We start from the raw sequence: 27,464 nt of genomic DNA on the forward strand, positions 1-27,464 counted from the left end.
TTTTATTTCTACATCTGAACTGCATTTTCAACAACATAAGTAATTAGAATTTCTTAACATATATTTTACATTTTTAAATCTTCCCTTCTTTCTCGTAATGAAAACTTAATTACAGTACCTTAGCCTGGGTTCCCGGACTTCTTCTTTCCTGCTTCTTGGGGGTTGTTTTGTCCCATGTGCTCTTGTCAAATCGATGAATAAATTTTAGCTAAAAAAAATGAAGCAGGCAATGAGTAGAGTTACCCAGATGTAGAGCAACACAGCAAGGACGAACATAGCCAGCAGCACAAAGTATAGCCAAATACTGCATTTGGTATTATAATATACACCGAGCTATTTTCTGTGGACAATTTTACATGTTCACAGATTAAAATTGCCAGAATCTGGAATAAATGTACCTTGAACAGCACCTCAAACTCAAACCATTTTTTTAGTTTGAACTTTAAGGACTCCAAAAAGGAAACCAAACTTCTAACTTTTCCATGATTCTTCATTGGGAATTGGATGTCACAATTTAGAAAGTTAAGAACTGAATCAGCATCACTCTATCTCTTGAACACATGGTTATTGCAGTTTTCTAATCCTACACATTGAAGAATTACTCTTCCAAATGCACTTTTGTTCCTTACAAAATGAAGGATATTCTTCCCTACAGAACGATATGCATTTTCCAACATCTAGCAGAATGCCACTGGTACTGGAATGTTTCCACTTGAAATGTCACAAGACCACATCTTACTTTTTGAGTATTTGAAACAAAATCACTGCTCCATCTACAGGTTCTCAACCTTTTTCTTTCCATACACACACCACTTTAAATAATCCCTATGTCATATGCTCTGTGATTAGTAAGGGATTGCTTAAGGTGGTGTGTGAGTGGGAAGGGAAGGTTGTGAATCACTGCTCTGGACTCAGTGGTTTCTGAAATATTTTGCTTGAGAAAAATTGTCATTGGTCCATTTCCTTTGGAATTATGAAACTGTGCACATAATGAGTCAATTAGGGACGATTAAAACAGTGATTTTTAAAACTTTTTCTTTCCACTCACATACCACCTTAAGCCATCACTTACTAATCACAGAGCACCTATGGTATAGGGAATCCTTAAAATGGTATATGAGTGGAAAGAAAAAAGGTTGAGAACCACTGATCTACAGCTTAGTTTACAATCCAGCTGTGTAAAATTTGAATTTAGAAGTGGGAACGGATTAACACAACAACAAAAGAAACTGCTTAACGACAAATACATGTTATTCTTTAGTTATTTGAGTGTTAAAATGGATAGATGCAAATTCATGTTGCTTACAGGAATAATTTGTAACAATCTCAACATAAACAACAATCTGATGTATTGGTAAAAGTTGATGAACTGGGAACAGATATGCCCAAAGTCCTGATTTTTAAAATTATTGTCACTATTGCAAGATCAAGCATGAACAATATGTATGAGGAATAAAGGTATATATAACATGCATATTCCACATTCTAATATGAATAAATCATCATATCAGGAAATAATATTTGATAACAGAGCTTTGAAGAGTAGGAATACACATTTAGGTAATACATTTCAAAGGACCAATACACAAGTCATTTTCTATTATAAATAAAGAGGAGGAATTTTTATGTTTCAAATGACAAAGTTTCAATCTGGTTGGCAATTTGAACATTAGGAATAGAATGCTGCAGAATCTTTAATTAACTGGCAATTAAACCAGCACTGGGTGGCCTGATTTGAAACAAAGCTGAGGATAATTGCAGGAGTAGAATTATTGTCTGAGTAAGTATGCTCTACCATTCAGTAAGATCATTGGATGATACCATCTTGGCCTCAACATTATCTTGTCACTAATTTCCCTTGTCTTCATCGTGGTATAAATAACCATCATTTTCTGCCTTGAATATATTCTGACTTCTTGAATAGATTTTGCCTCTTTGTCATACATAATTCTAGAGAGTCACAACCTTCTGAAAGAAGAGATTTCTCCTCTTCTCCAAATGGGTGATGCCACCAAGTTACATATATCCATTTGGGGAGACATTTCTTCTGGATCGATGCTGTCAATCCTTCAAATAATCTTTCATTTCAATAAGGCCATCTCATTCTGTAATAACTCCAATGACCCCGAGGCCCAATTTGCTCACCTCTCATCAAACGCCAATGCCTTCATCACAGGAATGAAATGAATGAATCTTTTTTTTGCAATGCCTACAATACAAATTCAGTCTTCCTTAAATATGGAGGCCAAATCTTAATGTAGTCTCTAGATATATCCTCACCTTTGTCCTGTTAAGTTGTGTAGAGACCACTATCCATAAAAAAGCCACTCGGAGGCTAAGTGGGCTCTTCACTTTGACGTGCTTGAGGAATTCATGACAAAGCCCAGATGAGTTTTAAACAGTTTATTAATTAACGCAAAAGACTCATAACGTCCATGGTAACACTCTTGAACTTGGTAACGGTAACATTCCTGATAATATTGTAATGTGTTTGTTAACAATAATGATTAATGTCTAACATCTAATGGTAAACAGAAAATATCAGAGCCCTACTCACCCACCATCTATCCTGGCACAACAGTCAGTGTGGGCTAACAGCTCTCCAAGCCTGCAAAAAACCCCATGCATGCGCCAACCACCAAAGTGAATAGCCCCGGCAGAAACAGAACACACACAGCCTCCGGACACCGGTATGCTCCCAACACCTGCGACCACTATCAACAATGCTGTTAGGTGAATTCTGGTTCCTACAAGACCATCCCTAATTATTCTGTCTCAAATAATAATGACACAATTATAAATAACAATCAAATACAGTACATTCCAGTATTATGTAGATCTTCTTTTTTCAAGGTTACTAGCACATAGCCTTGGAAAAGAGTGATCTTTACCACCACTCTTGGCCAGTAAAGTCTGCAGTCTGTGAAGTAGGCAAGGGGAAGGTCCATAAAACAACAAAATAAAGTCAGTTTTGGGCTTGTCGAAGTTCCTCCATCTCCTAAAGAAGGCAAAATTTGTTGATTGTTCTGTTCAGAAAGCTGGTTTTGATCTGAATCTGATGTACAAGTCCATTTTTGTCCAGAATGGTCTCAAAATTTTTTCCAGTTAGCCAGGTTTTGAGGTGCTGAGTCATCCATGATTATCAAAGGGTCCAAAATATCTTCTGGAGTGAGGTTGTGTCTGTTGTTGGACCATTTCTGTCATCCTGTAGTTGGGGAAGATATTCTTTAATCCGTCTTTTCCAGAACAAGTCCGACATACATTGAACTTGCCTCCACCTGCAATGAGCATATATGTCTTCCTTCTGAAACTTCCCTGGTGGCTTTGATGGCTTAGTCTTAAGGAGAAGAAGATGGTTCAGGGAAAGTACTTAAAGATCATTTGGATCTGTAGAAGACTTAGTGATTGAACAACTCAGCTTCACATAAAATGCATGGAGACCCTGCTCATCAATACTTTGCACATTTCGGGTGGAATTGAGAATCTTTTGCACTGATCTAATTAATCTTTCCCATACATCTCCATGGTGTGAGCCACAGGGGAACAGAAAATCCAATTGATTCCTTTCTAGAGCAGTGCATTATGGATTTGACCCTGATGCCAGCCTTCAATTTCCTTCCTCAACTCATGCTGAGCTCCCACAAAATTTTCAAATCATAGTTCTTTCACTTGACCACATCTGGCTGTAAAACGCCAAAGGGCATTGTTGAAAGATCTGTCTTTTAAAAAATATTATATTTAAGATCAACACATACATAACAAATTTAAAAAAATCACATTGTAACAAAGTTATTTGCTAAATATATATTGATTTATATAAAGAAAAAGAAATAAGAAAAAAGAACTACAGAAGAACCGCATCTAAACCCTAACTAATTAAACCCTCCCTCCCAACCCCTTCTACCCCTCACTAAAAATACTAACTATGAAAAAAACTTACTAAAATACATAATGAAATATGATTATATATTGAATTGGATTGCTTTAGGAAATGATCAAATATCCAAAAAACATTTCACAAGAAAACATTATTTATTTATTAAGGGAAGACTTCTCTGGTCTGAAGGATACAAAGGAATTATTTATAAATTCAATCCTATGAAGGCTTGACAGCATCAATCCAGAAGAAATGTTTCCCCAAATGGATGTATGTAACTTGGTGGCATCACCCATTTGGAGAAGAAGAGCATACGGGCTCCAAATCTGTAAACATAGAATATTTACCTCTCAAATTATATGTAACTTTTTTTTCTAAAGGAATACAAATTTGAATCTCTTTTCCATCTTTCTAGTGTTAAAGAGACATCTGATTTCCTAGTGACAGCAATAGATTTTCTTGCTATCACCAGACAAATTTCAACTAAAAATCTGATAAATGTAATTTAGGAGTTATATTTCCAAAATTTCCCATCAAAAATAACTCAGGATTCAATAGAAGAACAACATCTGTAACCTGTTGCAAAAATTTACTAATAGAGGTCCAAAAAGGTTTAACTTTTGAACAGGACCACGTAGAATGAAGAAAAGTTCCAATATCTTCACCACATCTAAAACATAAATCTGATATATTTAATTTCCATTTATTCAATTCCTGAGGTGTAAAACTGATGTAAAAAAAAGTAATCTATATCTTACATTAATTGTATTAGACAAATCCTCTTTACATCAATTTTGCCAAATTTGTTGATCTAAAGATCTGTGTCAAGCGATGATGCCACTTTGATGTGAATTGCTTTTACAGCTAAACATGTGAAAATAACACGACTCTTTCCACGCTTCACTTCAAAGGGTCCAAAATAAGCAACTCCAGCATATGAGGAGGAGATGTTCATCAAGAGAGACTTGGTCCAGGGGAAAATCTGCCATCTGCTGTTGTCCAGGAGTAGCATTTATACACCAACAAACTCTGGAACCACATTGTGAAAGCCGCCATGCACGTGGTGGACAAGTATGCACCTTTCCAAGTGGAAAGCAATGCTTTGAACAATCAGGTGGGCAGGCTCGTTGCATTTTTTTCCACAGATATTACAAGGCCACGAGCTCCGGAACCCACCAGTGGAACATGATGCTCAAGCTATTGTGGAAGTTGTGAGGCACTGGAGTCACTAACTGGCTGGTAGAAGATTTACACACCTCACTGACCAGTGCTTGGTCACATTCATGTTCAGTAATGTCAAGAGGGGAAAAATCAAGAATGACAAGATTGCTAGGTGGAGGATCGAACTCTCCACCTACAATTACGACATTGCCTATCGGCCAGGAGCTCTTAATGACCCTCCAGATGCCTTATCCAGAAGAAGCTGTGCCTCTGTACACAATGGCCAACTGCAGTCTCTGCCATCTCACCCATAAGGCTCATTTTGTCAAGGTGTGCAATCTGCCCTACTCCATGGAAGACATCAGGGAAATGATCAAGTCTTGCCAGGTCTGCACTTCTATCACTCTGCAAAAGTGCACCTGATCAAGTCATCTAGGCCCTGTGAACAGCTCAGCTTTGATTTTAATGGATCTCTTCCCTCTACGAACAGGAAAACCTTCTTCCTCTCTGTCATTGATGAGTACTTCCACTTCCCATTCGCCATCCCATGCCCAGACATGTCCACCTTGAAGGCCCCAGTCTCCATTTTCACTCTGTTCGGGTATCCTAGCTATATTCATAGGGACCAGGGCTCATCCTTTATGACTGACAAGCTGCTTCAAGTACTTGCTGCTGAGAGGCATCGCGCCCAGCAGGACGACCAGCTATAACCCTCGGAGGAACAGGCAGATTGAAAAGGAGAACACCATGTTTTGGAGGGCTGTCAAACTGGCCCTGAAGTCAAAAGGCCTTCCAGATTCACGATTTCCTCCCCATTGTGCTTCATTTTATTCGGTCGCTACTATGTACCACAACCAACGCTACTTCTCATGAGCTTATATTCACCTTCGAAAGAAGGTCGGCTTTGGGAACTACACTCCCAGTCTGGCTCACCACTCCTGGTCCGGTCCTTCTTAAGAAGCATGTGAGGAGAAGCAAGACTGATTCCCTGGTGGAAAGGGTGAAACTGTTCCATGCCAATCCCATGTACGCCTACATAGATAACCTGGAGGACAGAGAGGACACAGTCTCCAGCAGTCACCTGGCACCCACTAGAACAGTGGGTCCATGGCCTCAAGTGGCCTGAGAGCCATGGAGCTCATTCTCACCACCCCCAGTCAGGGCCTTGGGGGATCCAATTCAGAAGGAAAGTGCAGCCTCTCCACCATCGAGCTGGAGACCCAGCCCGTCTCTCCTCCCTCACAAGGGGACCAGGAGATTCAAGGAGTCAAGGGCTCCCCAGAGCTAAGGCACTTCACCAGTATCTCCAGACTCCTGGACTACTTAAACTTGTAAATTTGTAAATATCTATATATTTTTACCACTTGTTCTGAACCCATGTTCTCTGTCTTCATCCACAGACCCTAAATTCTACAGGAAGCGGTGAATGCAGTGAATTGGGATTCTCTGGTAGGGTGTTGAGCTGATGGCTGGCTCTGCCCCCACCTGCCCACATATAACCCTGGTTTCCTGCCTAATCCCAGAACCCTTCTGAAGACTACCCTTAGATATGAGCTAATAAAAGCATTTGTTCTCCCTCCAGTCATGAGAGCTTTTATTCATGCTACAGAGGGCCGGAGCCGAGGCAAGGATCCATAGTTGGAGTGTTGGGAGCTCCAGAGGGTGAGGGGGCTGCGGTGATGATCTGTGGTTGGGGTATCGGGAGCTCTGATGGTTGGCCAGCTGAGGCAAGGATCCATGATTGGGGCATCGGGAGTTTGGATGGGCAGACAATTGAGGGCATTGGGAACTCAGAGGGGTGAGTGGATTTGGGAGGGTCGACTTTTACATGGGATGTACAGAAAATACAGGATTTTTGGGCCAAAAAATAGGGGAGAGGGTATTACACGTGAATGTACGGATATTTCATGTTCTATACTTCAGCTATTCAGCAAGACTGTGAGAGAGCTAGTTTCATCAAATTTAACAGTGGCATTGATTCAAATATTTTCCAACACTGATTGTTATCCCCTTGTGAAACAACAAAAATTGATACTTTTTTAAATTTCACACTGATCTAATTTTGCAATTCACATAGTCCATTATCATCACAGCCGAGATATTGACTTCACTGCTATTCTGATCTAAGGACACAAGAAAATAAATCACTTCAACCACAATCCATATAAAATTAAAATGGCTGGAAAAGTGACACAGCTATTGGAATACTCCAATAGCATATTATAAAAGATAGCTATACAATCATGTTAATCAATATTTATCAAAGAATTTCACCAACAATGGTAACATTAAATGTGGTACATCATCATACAAATTTGCTGAATTCTGCTTCGGCAATATTCTATTCAAGGCAATGGAATGAACGCTAATGATTACTGCCCTCTGCTCCGTTCACATCCACAGCGACTTCCCAGTTGCCGACCACTTTAATTGAGTCACACTGCAGGGCTTACGTTTGTGTTCATGGCCTTGTGTACAATCCCACCCTGACCACCTGCAAATTGGAGGAACACCACCTTATTTTCCACCTGGGAACCCTCCAGCCAGACGGCTTTAATATTGACTTTACTGCCTTCCACTAAACATTCTCGTCCTTTCTTTCCCCTTCCCCTGTTTTTCCAGTTCATCCATCCACACCCCTTCATTATTGCTGACCCCTCCCTTCCTTCATCTCCTGCCTTTGCTGAACACCACCCCCTCCCCTGCCACTCTTTTGTTCAGAAGCTTTTTCTCATACCTTGATGAAGGCTGAAGCCCAAAACATTGGTTATGTATCTTTAACTTTGCTATGTAAAGGACACTTCTGAGTTTCTCCAGCTTTGTGTGTTTTTTACTTCAACCATGGTGTCTACAGAATTTTGTGATTTTTTTGCAAGCTTATTGTCATATACATTGTACAATGTACATATGCTCCAAAATTTTTACTTTCTTCAGCCATGCAGGTACTTCATAAAAAAAGCCAACAATAGTACACATAATTTGAATTAAAAAGTGACCATAAATACATAATAAATAGAGACAGCTATCCTAGTGCAAAGAATCATTCACTTTGCAATGGTACAGACTGTCCTATTGTGGTCTAAGAGCAATCCATGATTCATGCAACAAGGGGAGGTCAGGAGCCTAATCTGCGTTTTATTCAACTAACAATGTGATGCTGTCAGCGCATTTATAAATTGAGTTGGAACCAAATTTGGCTTCGCTGTCATGAGTGTCCAAGGAGTAGAGAAGGGAATTTCGATTGATATCTTGATGAAGGGCTCCCATCTGAAACATTGGCCATTCATTTTCTCCATTGATGCTACTCAACCCATAAAGTTCTTCCAGCAGATTCTTTTTGCAATGAATTTTGTACTGATATGTCTATAGAGTGTATTTAATCCTCTTGATGAGAAACTAAAGTGAATGACTTTCTGCTATCATTATTTGGTGGTGATGAACAGAGGGAATAAAAATTAGGGCAACTTAATTACCTTCTGATGTTAATAGTCAATGAATGCTTAATTAAATTCACATGAACTGTCGTAATCTGCATACTCTTCTGGTGCTTTGAAGTGAGTTAATATTTCCATGAAAGTGAGACAGAGGAATAAATATGTTCCCACTTAGTAGAAGTGAAGTGGTTGTGTAAGTAATGTGTTGAGAGAAGAAAGTTACAAGGGGCGAGCAATAGGCACTACTAAAACAGAAGCTCTTAATGTGGGGAGGCTTAAAGTAAAACGTCTGGAGCAATGTAAATTTGATTATGGTATTTTTAAAATCAATGAGAAGCTTGGAGCAATGGCAAGGTAGAAACAAAGTGCAAACAAAACACAGAAAACCTCGAAAGGGAATGGATAAGGGAGTGAAGGACATAAAAGTAGTAGAGAGTTGCCATTTAACTCAAAGGAGCTTGAATATAAAGGGACAGAATTATTCCACTCCAGTTCTGGTAATAAATCATCTGGATTGCTGTTTTAATTCTTGGCTCTGTGATTTGGGCTAGGTTGTGATTGTTCTGGCTTGCTGTCACCTGTAGCAACTTTGCACTCTGTGATAGTGAACAAGGTCTGGTTACCAGAGTTGTCCTGCAAATCAGACCCATCTCTCTGCAAGTTGTAGCCAGTCCAAACTGAATCCCCTGGTTGCCATTTGATAGATTCAAGCTGTAAAATGTCTGTATATTATTTTTCAGTATCTATCATAAAGCAACTAGTGAAAATATTATCTAAAATATTAAAAAAAACTCAATTTACTAGACGTTTGTTGGAAACAAAAACAAAATCCCCTTAAGTTTACTTAGAAACCTCTTGCATGGACTCATGTTTGAGCATCACCGTTTTTCTTCAGTTCGCAATAAACATTTTTGCACAAAATAAGTTCCAGATGCCTCATCATGTAATAAGAATCGTAAGCTGTGGAACGGATGGGGAAATAATATACAGGTCAAAGAGGCAAAGGAAAAATGATCAACTGATGGAAGGCAATTTGAAAGAACACATTGTCAACAGCTTGTCTATCACCAAATGATAGATCTATGATGGTTTAGATCAGAGGTTCTCAAACTTTTTCTTTCCACTCACATACCACTTTAATTATTCCCTATGCTGTAGGGGCACTTGGATTAGTAAGGGATTGCTTAAGATGGTATGTGGGTGGAAAGAAAAAGTTTGAAAACCACTGTTTTAATCGTACCTAATTGACTCGTTATGTGCACGGTTTCATTACTTCAAAGGAGTAATCACAGAGCACCTATGGCATAGGGATTCTTAAAAGGAAGTATGTGAATGGAAGGAAAAGGTTTGAAAACCACTGGTTTAGATGAAGCATTAAAAAAGGTGAATTAATATAGTTCATAAATGAAGAGAACTATTTTAATATTTGACCTACTATTGACCCATTAAACATTATCAAATGTATATGGCAGCAGTCTTACATAATAGGCATAAGACAACCACATGTATTCTGACAATAAATATGAACTTTACTGTTGTTGAGATTTATTAGATTCAACTTTATTGTCATTGTGCCAAGTAAAATACAAAGACAATGAAATACAATTAGCATCCAACCAGAAGTTAAAAAGTGCTATGTAAAAACAACTAACTACAAATAAAAACAAGTGCACTCAGCAAGCAGTTATAAAAGTACTGATAGTACAATGTGAGTGGATACATTTCATTTTAATAATGTGTGCCATAAGGTGGGTGGATTAGTGTGCTTGGAGGTGACATTAAAATTTGCAGAGTTGTGGACAGTATGTGAAGCTATCAAAGAGTACATCAACATTTACATCAGATGCAGATATGGGCAGGGAATGAGCAGGTGAAGTTTAATCCAGACTAGGTGAGATGTTGCACCTTTGGAGGCAAATGTAAGGGGAAAGTTTACTGTTAATGGCAGACTCTTAAGAGTGGGATCTGGCAATCCAGGACCACAGCTCATTGATACTGGCCATATGTACAAAGGGTGGTAAAGAAGGCACATAGCACATTGGATTGGATTGGTCAGAAACTGAATATAAGAATAAAAGACCTAAATATAACTTGGGTATACTACATTTGGAATATTGTGTGCAATTCTAGTTACCCTATCACATGAAGGATATTGAGGTTTTGGAAAAGGTATAGAAGAGATCTACCAAGGGAGACCTAATAGAAGTTCATAAAATCATGAGAGAGTCATATGGTAGACAAAATATTGGTTTGTATCTGTGTACCAGATTATCATCATCATGTCTGAGATTTCAAGAAAGACATCAATATGCAAGGGTTAGAGGGAAATGGATCATGTGCAAGAAGTAGAATTTTAATTTCATTTAGACATCCTCTTCAATGCTGATATTGTGGTCCAAATGGACTGTCTTGGCCTTGAACACTTTCATATCTTCAAGTGAATAAAATCAGAATGGGAGAATAATGGTTAGGAGAACCTTAAGAAGGTTAAGAATTTTAGTCTCCTTATTGATGCAAGACAAATTGCAGTCTTTTTAACAGTACCTAAATTCCACAACCAGTATGATGGGATGTTATCCCCAGCCCCTCACTACTCATCTAGTATTTTAAATAATTTACTACTATCACAAGTTGAACAATCACAATTTCTCACATTATATTTGTGCGTTGAAATCAACAAATTTACTGGTGATTCATCAGGTTCTTTCTTTCTTTAATCAGCTGCTTATTTATCTATTGTACTTGCTGTGCAGTGAACAAAAAAAACAACAGAAGCTGTGAATGAGTTAAACCAACTGACTTTGCTTGAACTCTCCAAGAGCTTATCTGCATCACTCCCATGATCCTTTACAGCCCCTCCCACCGGGACCATTGTGATGTCAGCCCAGTGCGAGCCTGCACCTCGGTGACCTGGTTCACTTGTGGATCAGTTCAGTTCACTCCACTATCTAATTATCTAGATAGCTATCAATAGATGGGAGGCCTATTAAGTGACAGCAATGTCTATCATAAATGTGAAGTATCCATTTTTTCCTGAATGAACCAAATTCAAGATGAGAGAAAGAATATTTCAACCAAGTATGACTAATAGCACAGATAATACTTATGTATGTATAGAATAACCTCACGCACTAGTTAGCTATTACAATATGGGGTGAATCTTCTTGAGTGTTGTTGAAACTGCACTCATCCAGGCAATAGGAGATTCTATTACAACTGTGATTTGAACCTTGTAGATGGGGGTGGGGAACAGACTTCAAGGAGTTTGGTAGCGAGTTACTTGATACAGAATTCTTAGTCTCTGACATTCTCTTGTTGTCATGTTATGTACAGTTCAGTTTTTCCTTAAACAGAATGTTTTCATCAGTTTGGATTATCAACGATTAAATAGAAAATTGAAACCCAGTTCCTCACCAATAGAATTCCATTCCCTCAATAAGCTTGTAATTGATAGGTAGATGAAATTGCTTGAGCATTAGTTTGAATTTATTCAAAGGTGTCTTTTTATTTGAGTAAAAATAGGTTAATTAAGGGGAAAGCTGTTCATTGGAAAGAGCTCAATGAATAAAAACACAATCATAAGATTAGATGGAGCCAAAAATAATGAACATTTTACACTTTATGTATTTGGATGAAAATATATTTGAAAGTCACCTACTCTTATTAAAGGTTTAGTTCTTGGGGAAAAAAAAAATCAATGAGATGTCAGACTCTGATGGAAAATCAGCATTTTCAAATTCAGGTAGTGTCTGTTCAAAATGCAGACTAGCATATGTAAAGAATTTGAACAATAAAACAGTGCAATGGACTACACTCAACTTACAGCTAGCTAATCAATAAATATTGGCCATGCTTCTAATACCCAGACCAAAACTCTTGGTTGCAAATGAAAATCAAAATACTACAAGGGCTGGAAATCTAAAATAAAGCATCCTGTAGGCAAAGCAACATCAATAGAAAGAGGAACCATTCATCAGACCAGAAACATTAACTCTGCTCTCTTTCCAAAGGTGCTTCTGACCTGCAGAGTTTCAAACCTTTCCATTTTCATTCCTGGGTTATCAATTCTTCTAAAGTTTTGAGAAAGGGTTTGATGTGCTCCTATTTACAAGGCTGAAGGTGTTAGGTGCAATAGAGCATAGAATATCACAACACAGTAGGGGCTGTACAGCCCACAATGTGGTGCTAGACTACAAGGAACTACTAAACAATCAAATCCTACCCCACCTCACACCCATAACCCTCCATTTATTTTACATTCACGTAGTTATCCAAGAGTTCTTTAAATTTCCCTACTGAACTTTCCCCCACCAATATCCCCAGCAATGCATTCTAGCGACCCACTGCTCTGTGTGTAAAAAAAAAGTATCTCCCCTAACCATTCTGTAGGGAGGAAAAAAAAACTAGCTAGTTGTAAATTTCCTACTCACTGCCACATGTACTGTTCAACTCCAGTCAATAATATTATCTCTCTGGAATGCTTAGTTGAAAGTGAATTAATACCTTCCTGTGTCACAAGATCACTTGATCTCTCTTGCCCAATCATCCTCCTGCTGATCTGAGCTTTTCAAATCCAACTGTCTGAGTTACCTGAATCCAATTGCCAGCTGCAGCCTTCTGATAAAATCCCTGCTGAAGTCTGCTGCAATAGCCACCTACAAGATTAGGTGCAAGAGATTGATAATGAGGGGGAAAAAAAAAGGTAGCATTATCAAGAGTACCTTCAGGAATTGAAATATTGAGCATAATGAACTGGACAGTGTACTTTTCTCCCAGCCCTTGTTTTTATAGCTGAAGGTGTTGGAGGTGGTGAATTGTTATCCCTGTCAGAGGGAGTAGTAGTATTTCCGCTTACTGGCACAACCAGTTAGTTCCTGGTCATTGATGTAGCTAAAAACACATCTTCTAAGTGAGCAACTTTAAGACGGTTGATGCTAACAGACTCCCTCTTGTCTTGTATATTGAATATAAAATACTTGGGAGACCTGCGCATCACCTTATATGGTCCAGTGTATGGTGTCTGGAGGGGTTGATGTACTGCGTCACATCTGACAAATACATATGAACACAAACTGAGCTCAGCTGATGCATGTGTACATGTCTTATGTACATGTCTTGGCAGGACTGATATTTGTCATGCACTGCTGTAGTTGATGAACATAATTGGTTGTATCTAGATTTGATGTAGGTCAATTGGGTGCAACCATTTGTCCAGGTACTGTTAGTGTAGCCCCATACACTAGTTCAGCCAGTGTGCAGCCTAGGTCTTCTTTTACCATCATACAGATGCCCAGTAGTATGATTGGCAAATACTCATATCACTGGTTTGGGTTCTGCTGGGCTTTCAATGCTGCCTTAAGTTGATGATGGAATCATTCAGTGATGCCATTAGCTGCAGGATGTAAAGCTGTTGTGTGGGTGTGTGTACTACCAAGTAGAGTGGTCAGTTTGTGGAAGAGTTGGGCTTCCAACTGTTGTCCCATCTGTCGTGATTGTAGATGGTGTGCTGTAAAGTGTTACCCAATGGTGGACCAAAACTCTGGCTACTGTCTCATTCGTCATATCGTGAATAGATATAGCATCAGCCCACCTGCTTAAACAGTCTATACAGGTGAGAAGATAACTGTACCCATTTGATGAAGGGAGAGAACCTACCAGATCGATGAGTATATGTTGAAATCGGGCATATGGCATAGGATATGTGTCATGGGGAGCTCTGGTATGATGCTGAACTTTGGTTTTCTGACAGGCGATACAGCTCCGATCCCACTGCTTAACATCCTTATTCATATTAGGCCATACGAAGCGAGATGTTATCAGCTTGTGTGTAGAGCTTATTCCAGGATGCAACGTACCATGGAGAGTATTGAAAGCAGACCATCAAGGTTTCTTCATTCATGTCCAGTAGATATATCACACTAGATATGTCCATTATTGCTGGCAAGGATACATGCTCGAATGAGAGTGAGGTGGATTGTTGAACTGCAGTCCAGTCAAAGTCGTCCTCCTGGTCATAGGTGAGTTGCTGAAAATTAATGGTAGAGGAGGTGTGTAAATCATCAAACGCAGACACGACAGTGCATCTGCTACTGTGTTTTCCTTCCCTTTGAATATCGGAGGTGAACTATGATATGTAATCCAAATGATGGAATTCACGCGGGGAGTATCTGTCCGGCTCGTAACAAAGAACGTACATCAAAGACTTGTGATCTGTGTAGATGGTGAATATGTTTGATGGCAAGTTAAACGGCCAGCAGTTCATGACCAAATGTGCTATACTTGGTCTCAGCAGGTTGGAGTCATTTGAAGAAAAAGGCAAGTGGTTGCCAGGCACTATCTGCGAGCTGTTGAATGGCTCCACCTACTCACCTACTCCAACATCCGATGCATCGACAATGAGACATAATGGGACGTCGTGTCGAGGATGAATCCGAGTAATCGCACTAGCCAGGTTGCTCTTAGCACAAGGGGAGGCTGAAAGTTCTGCCTCGTTGAGTATGATGGACTGATTTTTCTTAATCCTGTTCTTCAGCAAGTCCATGAGTGGTTGGAGTTTGTCAGCACAGGGTGGGATGAACCATCTGTAAAAATTGATCATTCCAAGAAACTCCCTCAGCTTCATGAGCGACCTTGTCAACATGAGGGGGAATCCCGTGTTCATCAACTGTATGGCCCAGAAGGCCGGGTATCAGTTCTCCAAACTGGCACTTGGCTGGGTTGACATCTATGCTGTACTCTTTGGAGTACAGAAGGATGAGGGAGGACCTCCGAGACAGAGTAGGTGTGACAAAGTTATTTCGCATGCTAGGGATGTCCGGGATAAGAGGTCACAATTTCAAGATAAAAGTTTGTTGATTTAAAAGAGAAATGCAGAGATTTCTTTAGCCAGAGGGTTGTGAGTCTATGGGACTTGTTGCCAAAGGCAGCTATGGAAGAGAGGTCATTTGGTGTATTTAAGACACAAATTGACAGATATTTGATTAGTCAGAGCATCAAGGGTTACAGGGAGAAGGCTGGGAGATGGGGCTGAGTGATAAGGATCAGCTCATGATTAAATGGCAGAACAGACGGGCCAATTGGCCTACTTCTGCTTTTATATCTTGTGATCTATGCATCTCATAATTTTATACTCCCCTATTTAGCAGCCTCTTAACCACCATCTCTCAAAACCGAAAAGCTCTTGCTTGGTCAATCTTTGAAAAATGTGTTCTCTAATCCAGGCAACTTCCTGGAAACTTCACAAAAATGCAATTCAAGTTGTGCTTGTGAAGATAAGGGGAGTGAGTTTCGGGGTTTCTCTTCTGCTTGTATAGTGGGGTGGGAACTAAATGAGAAACTGGGAAATTTCACATTAGGAAAGGCAATACACAGATAGAGATGGGTTAGAGAGCTGAGAAGAGGATCAAAGGGTGTGAATGGTTGAGCAGATCATAGAGGTAGGGTGAGAATATGATGGGGGCGGTGATGGTAAGGAGGTAGTTGTGAAGAAAGAATAAACAATTGGGCTAGGGATTGGACAATGATTCAAGAGTGCATTTTGGAACAGGCATGGGAGCTGATCAAGAAGGAATAGGAGGGGAAAAATCTGACCTTCGGGGTTATCTCAATTGCCCCTGTAGTGGCCTTGGAGGGCCAGACCTGACAAATTTCACTTCAATGAGCTGACATTTGTTCATTTAAAGAAAGTCCAGTGAAAATAATTCAGACATTCCAAAAAATTCTTTTTAACTACCAAATTTGTCTGAACTCTGGAAAAATATGGACATTCACTTGATATCTGCCAATTTCATGTAACATCTGATTCAACATGAACTTACATCTGACGTATAATTTATTTCAGACAGATTGATTTCACTTGGCCATCCAGTGACCTTAAAAAAAAATTACACAGTCGTGGCTTCAGAATCAGCGCCAGCTGTAACCATAGTAACTTACTATTCAATCAGTAGTTTCAGTATAATATACTACAGAAATAAACTCTCCAAACCCAATTTGCAGGATTAGTGGGCAAGGTAGAAGCAATAATTCTCTCCCTCTTAGAAAGCAGTAGGCCACCGGACTAATACCAAGTTATGCTGTGATTTCAAATATTTATCTCCTCTTATGTAAGTGAATTGAGTCAGTTGCCTTTCAAAACCTCCTTGAAGAACCCATGTTTTCTGTATGAATCAAATTCAAGAAGCAAGTAGTAGTACATTGAAGTCAAGCTTTATCTGTAATGTTTATGAATGTGTAACGTTTGGGTTTCAAGGCATGGATAGTTTGTTCATTTTTAATTTAGTGACTCTGAATCTTATTGAAACACCCAATGGCACTACACCTTGTATAATTTAATCTAGTACAATGAGGGAATTTCATATATGAGCGAATAAAACAAAAATGCCGGAGGAACTTAGAGGGGCTCGCAGCGTCCAGAGGAGATAAAGATATACTGTATAGCTGACCTTTCGGTCCTGAAGCAAAGAACCATAGAACATTACAGGATAGAAACAGGCCACTTCAGCCCATGTGGTCTGCGCCAAACCAATTTTCTGCCTAGTCCCAGTCCATAGCCATCCATACCTATTCCATCCATGTAGCCATCCAAATTCTTCTTAAATGTTTAAAATTGAACCAATTTTTCAGTTGGCAGCTTGTTCCACACTCCAACTACTCTCTGTGTGAAGAAGTTCCCCCTAAACCTTTCACCCTTAACCAATGTCCTCTAGCTTGTATCACCTACCCTCAGTGGAAAAGCCCTATTTACATTTATTCTGTCTATTCCCCTCAATTTTAAATACATCTATCAAATCTCCCCTCATTCCTCTACACTCCAGGGAATAAAATCCTAACTTGTGTAATCTTTCCTTGTTACTTAGTTCCTGAGGTCCAGGCAACATTCTCATAAATCTTCTCTGCACTTTTTCTATCTTATTGATATATTTTCTGTAGTCAGGTGTGAGGTCTGAGTAAAAAGTCAAAGGCATCTGAATAAAAAGGCTGGGTAGGAGGGAAGAAAGAGCAAGAGGTCGAGGACAGGCCAACAGGCAAAAGGCCAGAATTGGATATGAATAGGAGAGGAAAGGTGGGAATTGATTGGGGCAGGAGGTGAAAGCAAAGAGAAAAGGAGACATAGGGATAGGGAATTAACCAAAACTGGAGAAGTCAGTGTTGATGCCATCTGGTTGAAGGGTGCCCAGATGGAATATTAGGTGTTATTCTTGGAATTTGTGGGTGGCCTCAGTCTGATAGTTCACGAGACCATGGACGGACATGTTGACGTGGAAGTGGACTGGGGAATTGAAATGTGATGCCACTGCGAGATGCCCATTATTGTAGCAGACAGAGCAAAGGTGCTCAATGAAGCTTATTGTTTTATACTAGATAATTTCATGACAAGGTGAACCATACTTTTTCCTGGAACACTTTTCTACAAATACAAAGCAGCATCAAAAGTTATGATTTTGCAACATCTTTCAAATAAATCCATTGTTAACTATATTGTTATACTGTTACAGAGTTCTGTGTTGTGTCTTGGCCTATGTGTTGTGTGGTTTTATGTTAAAAAGAGACAGTTTGCCAAGGTGAAGGTGGACTGCTGAGGGAGTGGGAGACGGACTGAGCATGTGCAGAAAATGTGCAGAAAATGATCTAAAAATTTCTGGACTTGGACGATAAACCACCACTGGGGGTGCTGTGGAGTGGAAGAAGGCCCAGTGCATGAGTCATGGTCTGGAGGACAGTTCAGATTGTTGGGATTTCAAAAAGGATGAACATTCCGAATGCAGCCAGAAGGATCCGGACCAAGCCAGTTGGTTCCTCTCTCTGCAAGCAACACAAGACAACTTTGAATTTTGTGCTCTCTCACTCTCTCTCAAAGAACTTTTGGCTTCAGTTTACCAAACAAAATGAATTTTGTTTATAATCTTTGCTTTAGTTGAGATCGAAGTTTTGTGTCTAAGTTTTTCTGTCGGCTGGTTGGAAATATAACTTAGACTTTAATTACATATGTTATATTTAGGCTGGGGAATTTATTAGTTTTACACTGTTATAGAAATTTGCATAGTGGGCATTGTTATAAAAGGGGAGTTTTTGAATTAAAGTTTGAAGGTGAATTTTGTTAATAAAGTAATTGTTCATCTTTACCCCTGTGTGATATGGCTTCTTTGTGGTTGCTGGTTTGATCTTGTAACAATACTTTTATGCAGGTGAAGCTATCAAGAGTTTAAAATGTGGGGATAAACATTCATCTTTAATGAATACACCAACTACCCAATGTAGCATGGCAGGGAGAATGCTGGATGATATACTGAAATTCAAGTCTATTATGAGAAGTGTCCCTTGAAAACTCTCTACCTAATGGAATTTCCTTTATTAGAAAAATTGTAGCTATTAAATAAATCAGTTCACTGATTTCCCACCTATTCTGGTGCCAATTCTGATATCACCAATTGCTCAATCCAAACAAGAAACGAACGAAAGACTCCTTTTTCCCCATGCACTTTCATACCACCCTACCTCTCTCCCTGAGCGATTGCCTCAGCAATCCTCGGGCCCAATCCCAATTTGAATGGACTCTTTTCCTCACAGGCTCTCTATTGACACAGCACTAAGAAAATGCTTTCGCTAGAGTAAGGCTGACCCAATAATTCTCCATTTCTTTTGCCTGAGCTTGAATGAATTTGTAAGTGACGATCAAAACATTTGTTAATTTCTGTGTTGTGAAATATAATTGATGCAGAAAATTATATTGTACTAATCTATATCTCACATTGATCATATTAGTTATACTACCTGGACATAGTTCAGACCCAGTTTCCTCATCTATTCTTACATTTAAGTCTGGTTCCCATCTCTGTCTGGGCTTATGAACCCCTTGGTTGAGAATTCCCATTTGAAGTAAAAGATACATTGCTGAAGTAAATTTCTTCATATTTCCCTTTCAAATCAGAGTCTCCACATCACCACAACTTGGTAAAGTTGGGCCCAATTTATCCCTTAGATATGCTCTTATTTGAAAGTAGCAGAAGATAGTGTTAGGAATTCTGTTCTTATTTTTTAATTGTTCAAATGACATAAATTGTCCCCACTCATAATAATCTTCAATAAATATGATTCCTTTAAGAGACCAGATTTCAAAAATTTGATTGCCAATTGTACAAGTTATAAGCCTATTATGAGTCAAAGAGTTTTGGAAGATAAGTCACTATTTATTTTATACCAGATATTGATTAAGTGTTTTAGCAAAGGGGTTTCTCCCTCACCAGTTACTATTTTCACATCCCATTTATATATTAAGTCCTCTGCCATTTTCTCTCCTATTTTATCCAATTCTATTTTCAACCATGCAGGTTTATCTCCTTCCTCAAAAAAGAAAGTAAGAAATCTCATTTGAGGTGCTCGATAGTAATTTTTAAAATTAGGGAGTTGTAAACCTCCCAGTTCATATTTCCAGGTTAATTTTCTATGGAGACCCTCAACATCTTACTATTCCAAAGAAATTTTTTGACATTTATTTAACTCCTTAAAAAAATCTCTGAGATAATGGTATGAGCAGTGATTGAATGAGGTATTGTACTTTCTGAAATATATTCATTTTAATACAATTTAATAAAATAAAATAAATTAAATTCAGACTTATCAGACTGATGTTTTAGACGTGGCAAGAGGTAGGAACTTTTTCACATTCAACCTGGTTATGTTCTAAAGTTTGACCTTTTTGGGTTGATCTAGGAAATTTCTTAGAGCAGATTGCAGGAATTAAATTTCCACAAAACCCAGAATTATTTTTACTGGGTCATATTGCAGGAATAATACCTAAATTGAAACTATCTAAACATCAAATAGAATTTGTTAAAGTTGCATGGAAGCCTGATTCACATCTATGCATGGCACATTGAGAAAATTACCTTTAACTTAAGAAATAAGTATGACATTTTTACAGATTTGGCATCTATATTTACAATTTTCAGGTGTAAATTTTTAGCTGTGTTCTTCCTAATCCTCAAAACCTGTTGATTTTCTCCAAAGAAAATTAAATAGAATATGAATTTATGATCCGTGGAGTGTGTGGCACTTTTCAGCAGTCCATTTTGCTTTCTTTTCTTTCTTACTTTCCTTTCTTTTATCTTTTACTTGCTTTTCTTTCTATATCTTTCTTTTTCGTTGGAGTCTTTTTTTGGGTGGGTTGGGGTTGGAGTACAACCATCATGGATTAAATACTGGATTTACTTTTCTACTTATGTTTTCTAATTTTGTAATTGACTGCATGGTCAAAAATTTTAAATAAACTATTTAAAAAAACTTGTGTTAATGAATGACTCAGTGGCCAATTAACATTTTATTTGGCTCTGATAAATTTATAGGCTACTCTTTTTTTTAAGAATCTCTTCCCAATTGCATTCATATCCCTCACTCTCCACCAGTTCATTCATTTTACCTTTTTAAAGTTTCCTTGACACAAAATAGAAGATATTATAAATTTCAAACAGATCTATAATCAGTCCAATAAAATTCACACAATCAAATTGAAACTGAGCAAAAACGATCTGCTGGAGGAACTCAGCAGAATCAGTGGGAGACAAAGATTGGACAACATTTCAGGATGAAACCTTCCTCGACTGTCCTTTATCTCCCACTGATGCTGATCAGCCCACTGACTTTCTCCAGTAGATAAGTTCTTGTTCCAGATTCAAGCATCTGGAGTCTCTCGTGTGTTCCCACTCTGAAAATAAATTCTGTAATCTTGTCATGTAAAGAAGCTTTGCTGGGTCTCTTAACCAAAGCTTTAACATTTAAATTTTCAACTCACCTCCAGATTTCAACACCAGTCCATCCAGGCTACATTGAGGTCAGTTACACCAACAGAGTGTTGCCCAGAAATGACCTCTCGGAAATGTAAATGGCAATTCCCGAATATTAAGATTCTGTTACTTGCTGAGTTCCCTCTTCTAACAAACTTTTCAACAAGTTTATTATCCACCCCCATTAATACATCTCTCAATTCTCTTTGGAAACTTTACATGTTATCGTCAAACCTGTGTAAAGCTTATGCACATTATATATACATTGCACTTACCTCATCATCTATACATTAGCTCCTCAAACAATTCTGATGATTGTCAAACATTTTGCTACTTTCAATTCTAGGTAAAAGTCTGGAATTCTTTTTACCTATGTGCCCCTATTTTTGTGGAGAAAATCAAGATGCAGATAAAATCAAATTTGCAGGCATTTTAACATGACATTTCTTGTTGAAATCCTACTTAACTTGAAATTATATCAGACACCTCTGGTCAGATGCATGTTAGCATGCCTGATATTTATACAGAGTCATGCATGAACATTGCAATGTCATCAATAAGTGAAAGTCATCTCTGTGTTAGTGATAGAAATCAGTACAATAATGTGTAACCAACAACTTTCATCTTTAACTCTTGTAAACTGAGTAAACCACTTTCCAAGATGTTTAGGAGACAGGAATAAAAAGTTCTCACTGGGAGACTGAAGCAGGCTGCATCTCCCTAAGTTTATAATATTCGGTATATTTCCGTCATCATTGCTGGGCCTCACAATGCTCGCAACAGCTATGGATAGGAGATAAGTGATGCCATCATTGCAGAATAACGAGCATGTTCCTCACGGTGACCTGGAAATATGTTGTTGATCAGAACCTGACCTGAACCAACTGTGGTATCGCCATGTAGACAATTTTTTAAATGGAGAGAAAATTGAAATTACCCTGATGCAAAGGGACCTGGGAGTCCTTGTGCAGGATAGCCTGAGGGTAAAATTTGTAGGTCATGGCTTGGTTCAGCATCATGCTGAAGAAGATTGAAAAGAGGGTTGGTGCGAGAACACAGCCTTGCTTCACGCCATTGTTAATGGAGAAGGGTTCAGAGAGCTCATTGCTGTATCTGACCCGACCTTGTTGGTTTTCGTGCAGTTGGATAATCATGTTGAGGAACTTTGGGGGACATCCGATGCGCTCTAGTATTTGCCAAAGCCCTTTCCTGCTCACGGTGTCAAAGGCTTTGGTGAGGTCAACAAAGGTGATGTAGAGTCCTTTGTTTTGTTCTCTGCACTTTTCTTGGAGCTGTCTGAGGGCAAAGACCATGTCAGTGGCTCCTCTGTTTGCGCGAAAGCCGCACTGTGATTCTGGGAGAATCAACAATGAAGACGCTGTTTACATCCGGTACCGCACGGATGGCAGTCTCTTCAATCTGAGGCGCCTGCAAGCTCACACCAAGACGCAAGAGAAACTTGTCCGTGAACTACTCTTTGCAGACGATGCCGCTTTAGTTGCCCATTCAGAGCCAGCTCTTCAGCGCTTGACGTCCTGCTTTGCGGAAACTGCCAAAATGTTTGGCCTGGAAGTCAGCCTGAAGAAAACTGAGGTCCTCCATCAGCCAGCTCCCCACCATGACTACCAGCCCCCCCACATCTCCATCGGGCACACAAAACTCAAAACGGTCAACCAGTTTACCTATCTCGGCTGCACCATTTCATCAGATGCAAGGATCGACAATGAGATAGACAACAGACTCGCCAAGGCAAATAGCGCCTTTGGAAGACTACACAAAAGAGTCTGGAAAAACAACCAACTGAAAAACCTCACAAAGATAAGCGTATACAGAGCCGTTGTCATACCCACACTCCTGTTCGGCTCCGAATCATGGGTCCTCTACCGGCACCACCTACGGCTCCTAGAACGCTTCCACCAGCGTTGTCTCCGCTCCATCCTCAACATCCATTGGAGCGCTTACACCCCTAACGTCGAAGTACTCGAGATGGCAGAGGTTGACAGCATCGAGTCCACGCTGCTGAAGATCCAGCTGCGCTGGATGGGTCACGTCTCCAGAATGGAGGACCATCGCCTTCCCAAGATCGTGTTATATGGCGAGCTCTCCACTGGCCACCGTGACAGAGGTGCACCAAAGAAAAGGTACAAGGACTGCCTAAAGAAATCTCTTGGTGCCTGCCACATTGACCACCGCCAGTGGGCTGATAACGCCTCAAACCGTGCATCTTGGCGCCTCACAGTTTGGCGGGCAGCAACCTCCTTTGAAGAAGACCGCAGAGCCCACCTCACTGACAAAAGGCAAAGGAGGAAAAACCCAACACCCAACCAACCAATTTTCCCTTGCAACCGCTGCAATCGTGTCTGCCTGTCCCGCATCGGACTTGTCAGCCACAAACGAGCCTGCAGCTGACGTGGACTTTTTACCCCCTCCATAAATCTTCATCCGCGAAGCCAAGCCAAAGAAGAAAGAAAATTTGTAGGTTGAGACAGTAGTGAAGAAGACAAATACAATACTGGCATTCATTTCAAGAGGAATGGAATATAAGAGCAGGGATAAGATGATGAGGCTTTATAAGGTACTGGTGAGACTTCACTTGGAGTACTGTGAGCAGTTTTGGGCTCCTCATTGAAGAAGATATGATGAAATTGGAGCGTGTTCAGAGGAAGTTGACTAGGATGAATCTGGGAATGAAAGGGTTATCTTATGAGGAATGTTTGACAGCTCAGCCTGTATTTACTGAAATTCAGGAGAATTGGGGGGGGGGTGTGTGGGGGTGGGGGGAGAATCTCATTGAAACATTTTGAATGTTGAAAGGCATGAGTAGATGTAGAAAGGTTATTTCCCATGGTGGCAGTGTCTAAGGAAAGAGGGCACAACTCCAGGATTAAACGACTTCTGCTAAGAACAGAACAGAAATGCGTAGGAATTTCCTCAGCCAGAGGGTGGTAAATCTGTGGAATATTTTGTCATAGGTGGTTGCGGAGGCCAGGTCATTGGTGTATTTAAGACCAAGTTCTTGATTAGCCAGGGCATCAAAGGTTATGGGGAGAAGTTCAGGCAACGGGGCTGAGTGGGAAAAGGGATCAGCTCATGATTAAATGACAGGGCACATTTGCTGGGCTGAACAGCCTATTTCTGCTCCTACGTCTTATGGTCTTACCTGTGATCTCTGCAAGCAGCTGATGTCAGGGACCTGTTTAAGGCACCAAATAAAGACAAATTCCAATTTCTAGGCAGTTTTCTCCGTTCGGTTGTGAAAAAAACAGGCCTATTTGTAATTGAAATATGCCTGGAACCCTTTTCAAAAATGGGAACTGCGTCAGACATTGCAGTACACACACCCACTCACTGGCTGAAGTCCTTTTGTGTTTTATGTGCTCTAGAGTACCATGAGCAACTTTAACTGCTAGAACGCTGTTATTTGACCAGCTCTCAGCAGAGCATTTTGTTTTGAACCACATGATTATGGACAAGTAGTATATGATTTTGGTGAGTGGGAGTGTTGGACTTTATGTGAAGGAAACAAAAAAGCATCAATTGTAAATCAGTTTGTTTTACTTATTTTTAGGCATTTTTATCCAAATAGATGCAAATCTTTCACAAAACAACCCTTTATTGCATACTAGGACATATCATTTCAGAAAGAAATATTTTATCAGTATAATCTTGAGAAAAGAGTGCGCTTCTTAATAATTATTAACAGTTTACTTCACCTTAGTCATTGAAAGTAAATTAGTCCAAATGCTTTATAGTGGCACTATTCTAGATTTTAACATTAGAATAAATCAATCAATTTTTTTACATGTCTTTGAAGTTCTTTAAAACGTTGCTCCTGCTTCCAACAATGTTACTTCATCTGATCTGTGGCACTTTCCTGGAAAATTATGTTTGTAGAAAGAGCAGTTCCAAGGAAATAGAACAAAGAACAATACAGAGGAGTACAGGCCCTTTGACCCTCAGTTGTGGTGACCCATATATTCCAAACAGCAAAAAAATTCTAAACCCTTCCTACCTTGTAACTTTCTATTTTCCTTTCATCCATGTGCTATCTAAGAGTCTTTTAAATGCCCCTGATGTTTCAGCCTCCATCATGATCCCTGGAAAGGCATTCCAGGCACTCACAACTCTCTGTGTTAAAAATGTACCTCTGATATCTCCCCTAAATTTCCCTCCCTTCATTTTGTGGTGATGACCCCAGGTGTTTGTCATTTCTGTCCTGGGAAAAATGTGCTGGCTGTCCACCTCTCAGAATCTTGTAGACCTCTATTACATCTCCTCTCATCCTTCTTTGCTCCAAAGAGAAAAGTCACAGCTCTGGTAACCTTGCCTCATAAGACTTATTTTCCAATCCAGGCAACATTCTGGTAAATCTCTTGTGCACTCTCACTACAGCTTCCACACCCTTCTTTTAATGGGTTGACCAGAACTGAATACAATACTCTAAGTGTGGTCTCACCAGATATTGTATAGTTGCAACATGAACTCTTGACTCTTGAACTCAATTCCCCTTTAATGAAGCCCAGCATCCCATAGGGCTTCTTAACTATTCTATCAACCTGTGTGGAAAACAAGGGATATATGGATTTGGACTACAAGGAACCTCCTCTGTTCCTCCACATTATTAAGTATCTGCCCATTAACCCTATAGTTAGCCTCTGGTTTGACCTTTCAAAATGCATCACCTCACACTTATCCAGATTGAACTCCATCTGCCACTTTTCCTCCCAAATCTGCAACCTGTTTTCAGTAAAAATACAATGCTGGAGAAACTCAAAAGGTCAAAAGTGTACTTTATATCGCAAAAACAAAGATACATAACTAATGTTTCGGGCTTGAGCCTTCCATCAAGGAATCTTTACTAAATAAAGTATACTCTTTGACCTGCTGAGTTTTTACTTCAACCACTGTGTCTGCAGACTTTTAATCTTGTTTTAATCTTGTCGATATCCTTTTGTAACCTATGTCAACCTTCAGCACCATCCATAACTCCTCCAACCTTCGTATCATTCACAAACTTATTGTTCCACCCTTCTGCTTCTTCATCGCAAAGAGCAGGACTCCCAGAACAGATCCCTGTGGAACTCCACTAGTCACTGACCTCCAGGCAGAGTATTATCCATCCACCACTACTCCCTGCTTTCTACATGCAAACCAATTTTTAATCCAAATGGCCAAATTTCCATGGATCCCATGCCTCATGACTTTTTGTGTGTAACTGTCCATTCTAGTGGTAATTGATGAGCTTGTTCACAAATAAAAAGGCATTAATTAATTGAACAGACAATGAGGGGGCATACATGAAACTATATCTGTATTTATGCATGTACATTTTAGCATCGATCTTGAAGTTTAAAATTTTTACAGATGCTCCCTATCTCAGGTGATTATGTGGAGAGGGACAAAAATGAATTTTGATGTGTTTCTCCTCCATTTCTCACTCTTGCATGAAGCTTAAGGCACTGGATACAATGGAATGGATATTGCACACCTTACACATGCAGGAGCCCTTCCTCCGTTTACTCAGCCATTCTCTATGAAGCCTAGTAATTTGTGGGTTGAAAGGTGGGGGAACTGCAGTTAAAGCAAAGTCCAAGGAGAGAGAAGGAATGGTTGAATCTCGGATCTTTGATCCAATTGGATAGTGGTGGTGCCCAATCTGAACCTCAGGAAATTGTGGGTGGGTGGGTGGGAAGAATGGGTCACTAACAGCTCATTGAGGGAGGTCAGGATTGGGTAGGGTGACAATTACATGTTGTGTAACTCTATGCCCCAAAAATGTAAGATCGCCAGTGCCAAAAACACATTTACTGGGATTGATCACAATGCCAAACTCATTAAGCCTCTGAAACAATGAGATAAGGTGGCACTTGTGCTCCTCTTCATCTACACTTGCAACCACTACTATTTCTTTTAATCTTTATTGTTTATATTATTGTTGTAAGATGGTTATAATATGAAGGTTTACACTCTGACGCTGCTGCAAAACCCCCGAATTTCATGACTTGTTCATGACAATAAATTCTGATTCCAAATATAATTGATGGAAACAAACAAAATCGAGGCTGGCGAGTATGTGGAACATAAGCCGCTGGAATGTCTGAGCTGCATTCTCTGGCCCGAATGGCATTCACAGAAAGTCAAATGTACCAAAAGGGGTAATTACTGCCATCTTCATGACATTAGAAGGCTCAACTGGAATCTGATAGTGAA

General features: G+C 39.6%; 1 protein-coding gene across 13 annotated transcripts in view; it reads right to left on the bottom strand.

The window, feature by feature from the left end:
* dlgap1a (discs, large (Drosophila) homolog-associated protein 1a) overlaps positions 1-27,464 on the bottom strand; it is a 615,703-nt gene that overhangs the window by 366,831 nt on the left and 221,408 nt on the right. For 11 of the 13 annotated variants that reach the window (XM_069921766.1, XM_069921767.1, XM_069921759.1 and 8 more), the window contains exons 1-2: positions 11,126-11,318; positions 119-208 (exon numbers count right to left, since the gene is read on the bottom strand). The gene's annotated coding sequence lies outside the window, so the exon portion shown is untranslated. Of the gene's footprint in view, positions 1-118; positions 209-11,125; positions 11,333-27,464 lie in introns of those variants that run through there. The other 2 variants (XM_069921770.1, XM_069921771.1) reach the window with 2 other exon arrangements.

Source organism: Narcine bancroftii, chromosome 2, assembly GCF_036971445.1.
Source record: "Narcine bancroftii isolate sNarBan1 chromosome 2, sNarBan1.hap1, whole genome shotgun sequence".
In the NCBI taxonomy this organism is placed as follows: Eukaryota; Metazoa; Chordata; class Chondrichthyes; order Torpediniformes; family Narcinidae; genus Narcine; species Narcine bancroftii.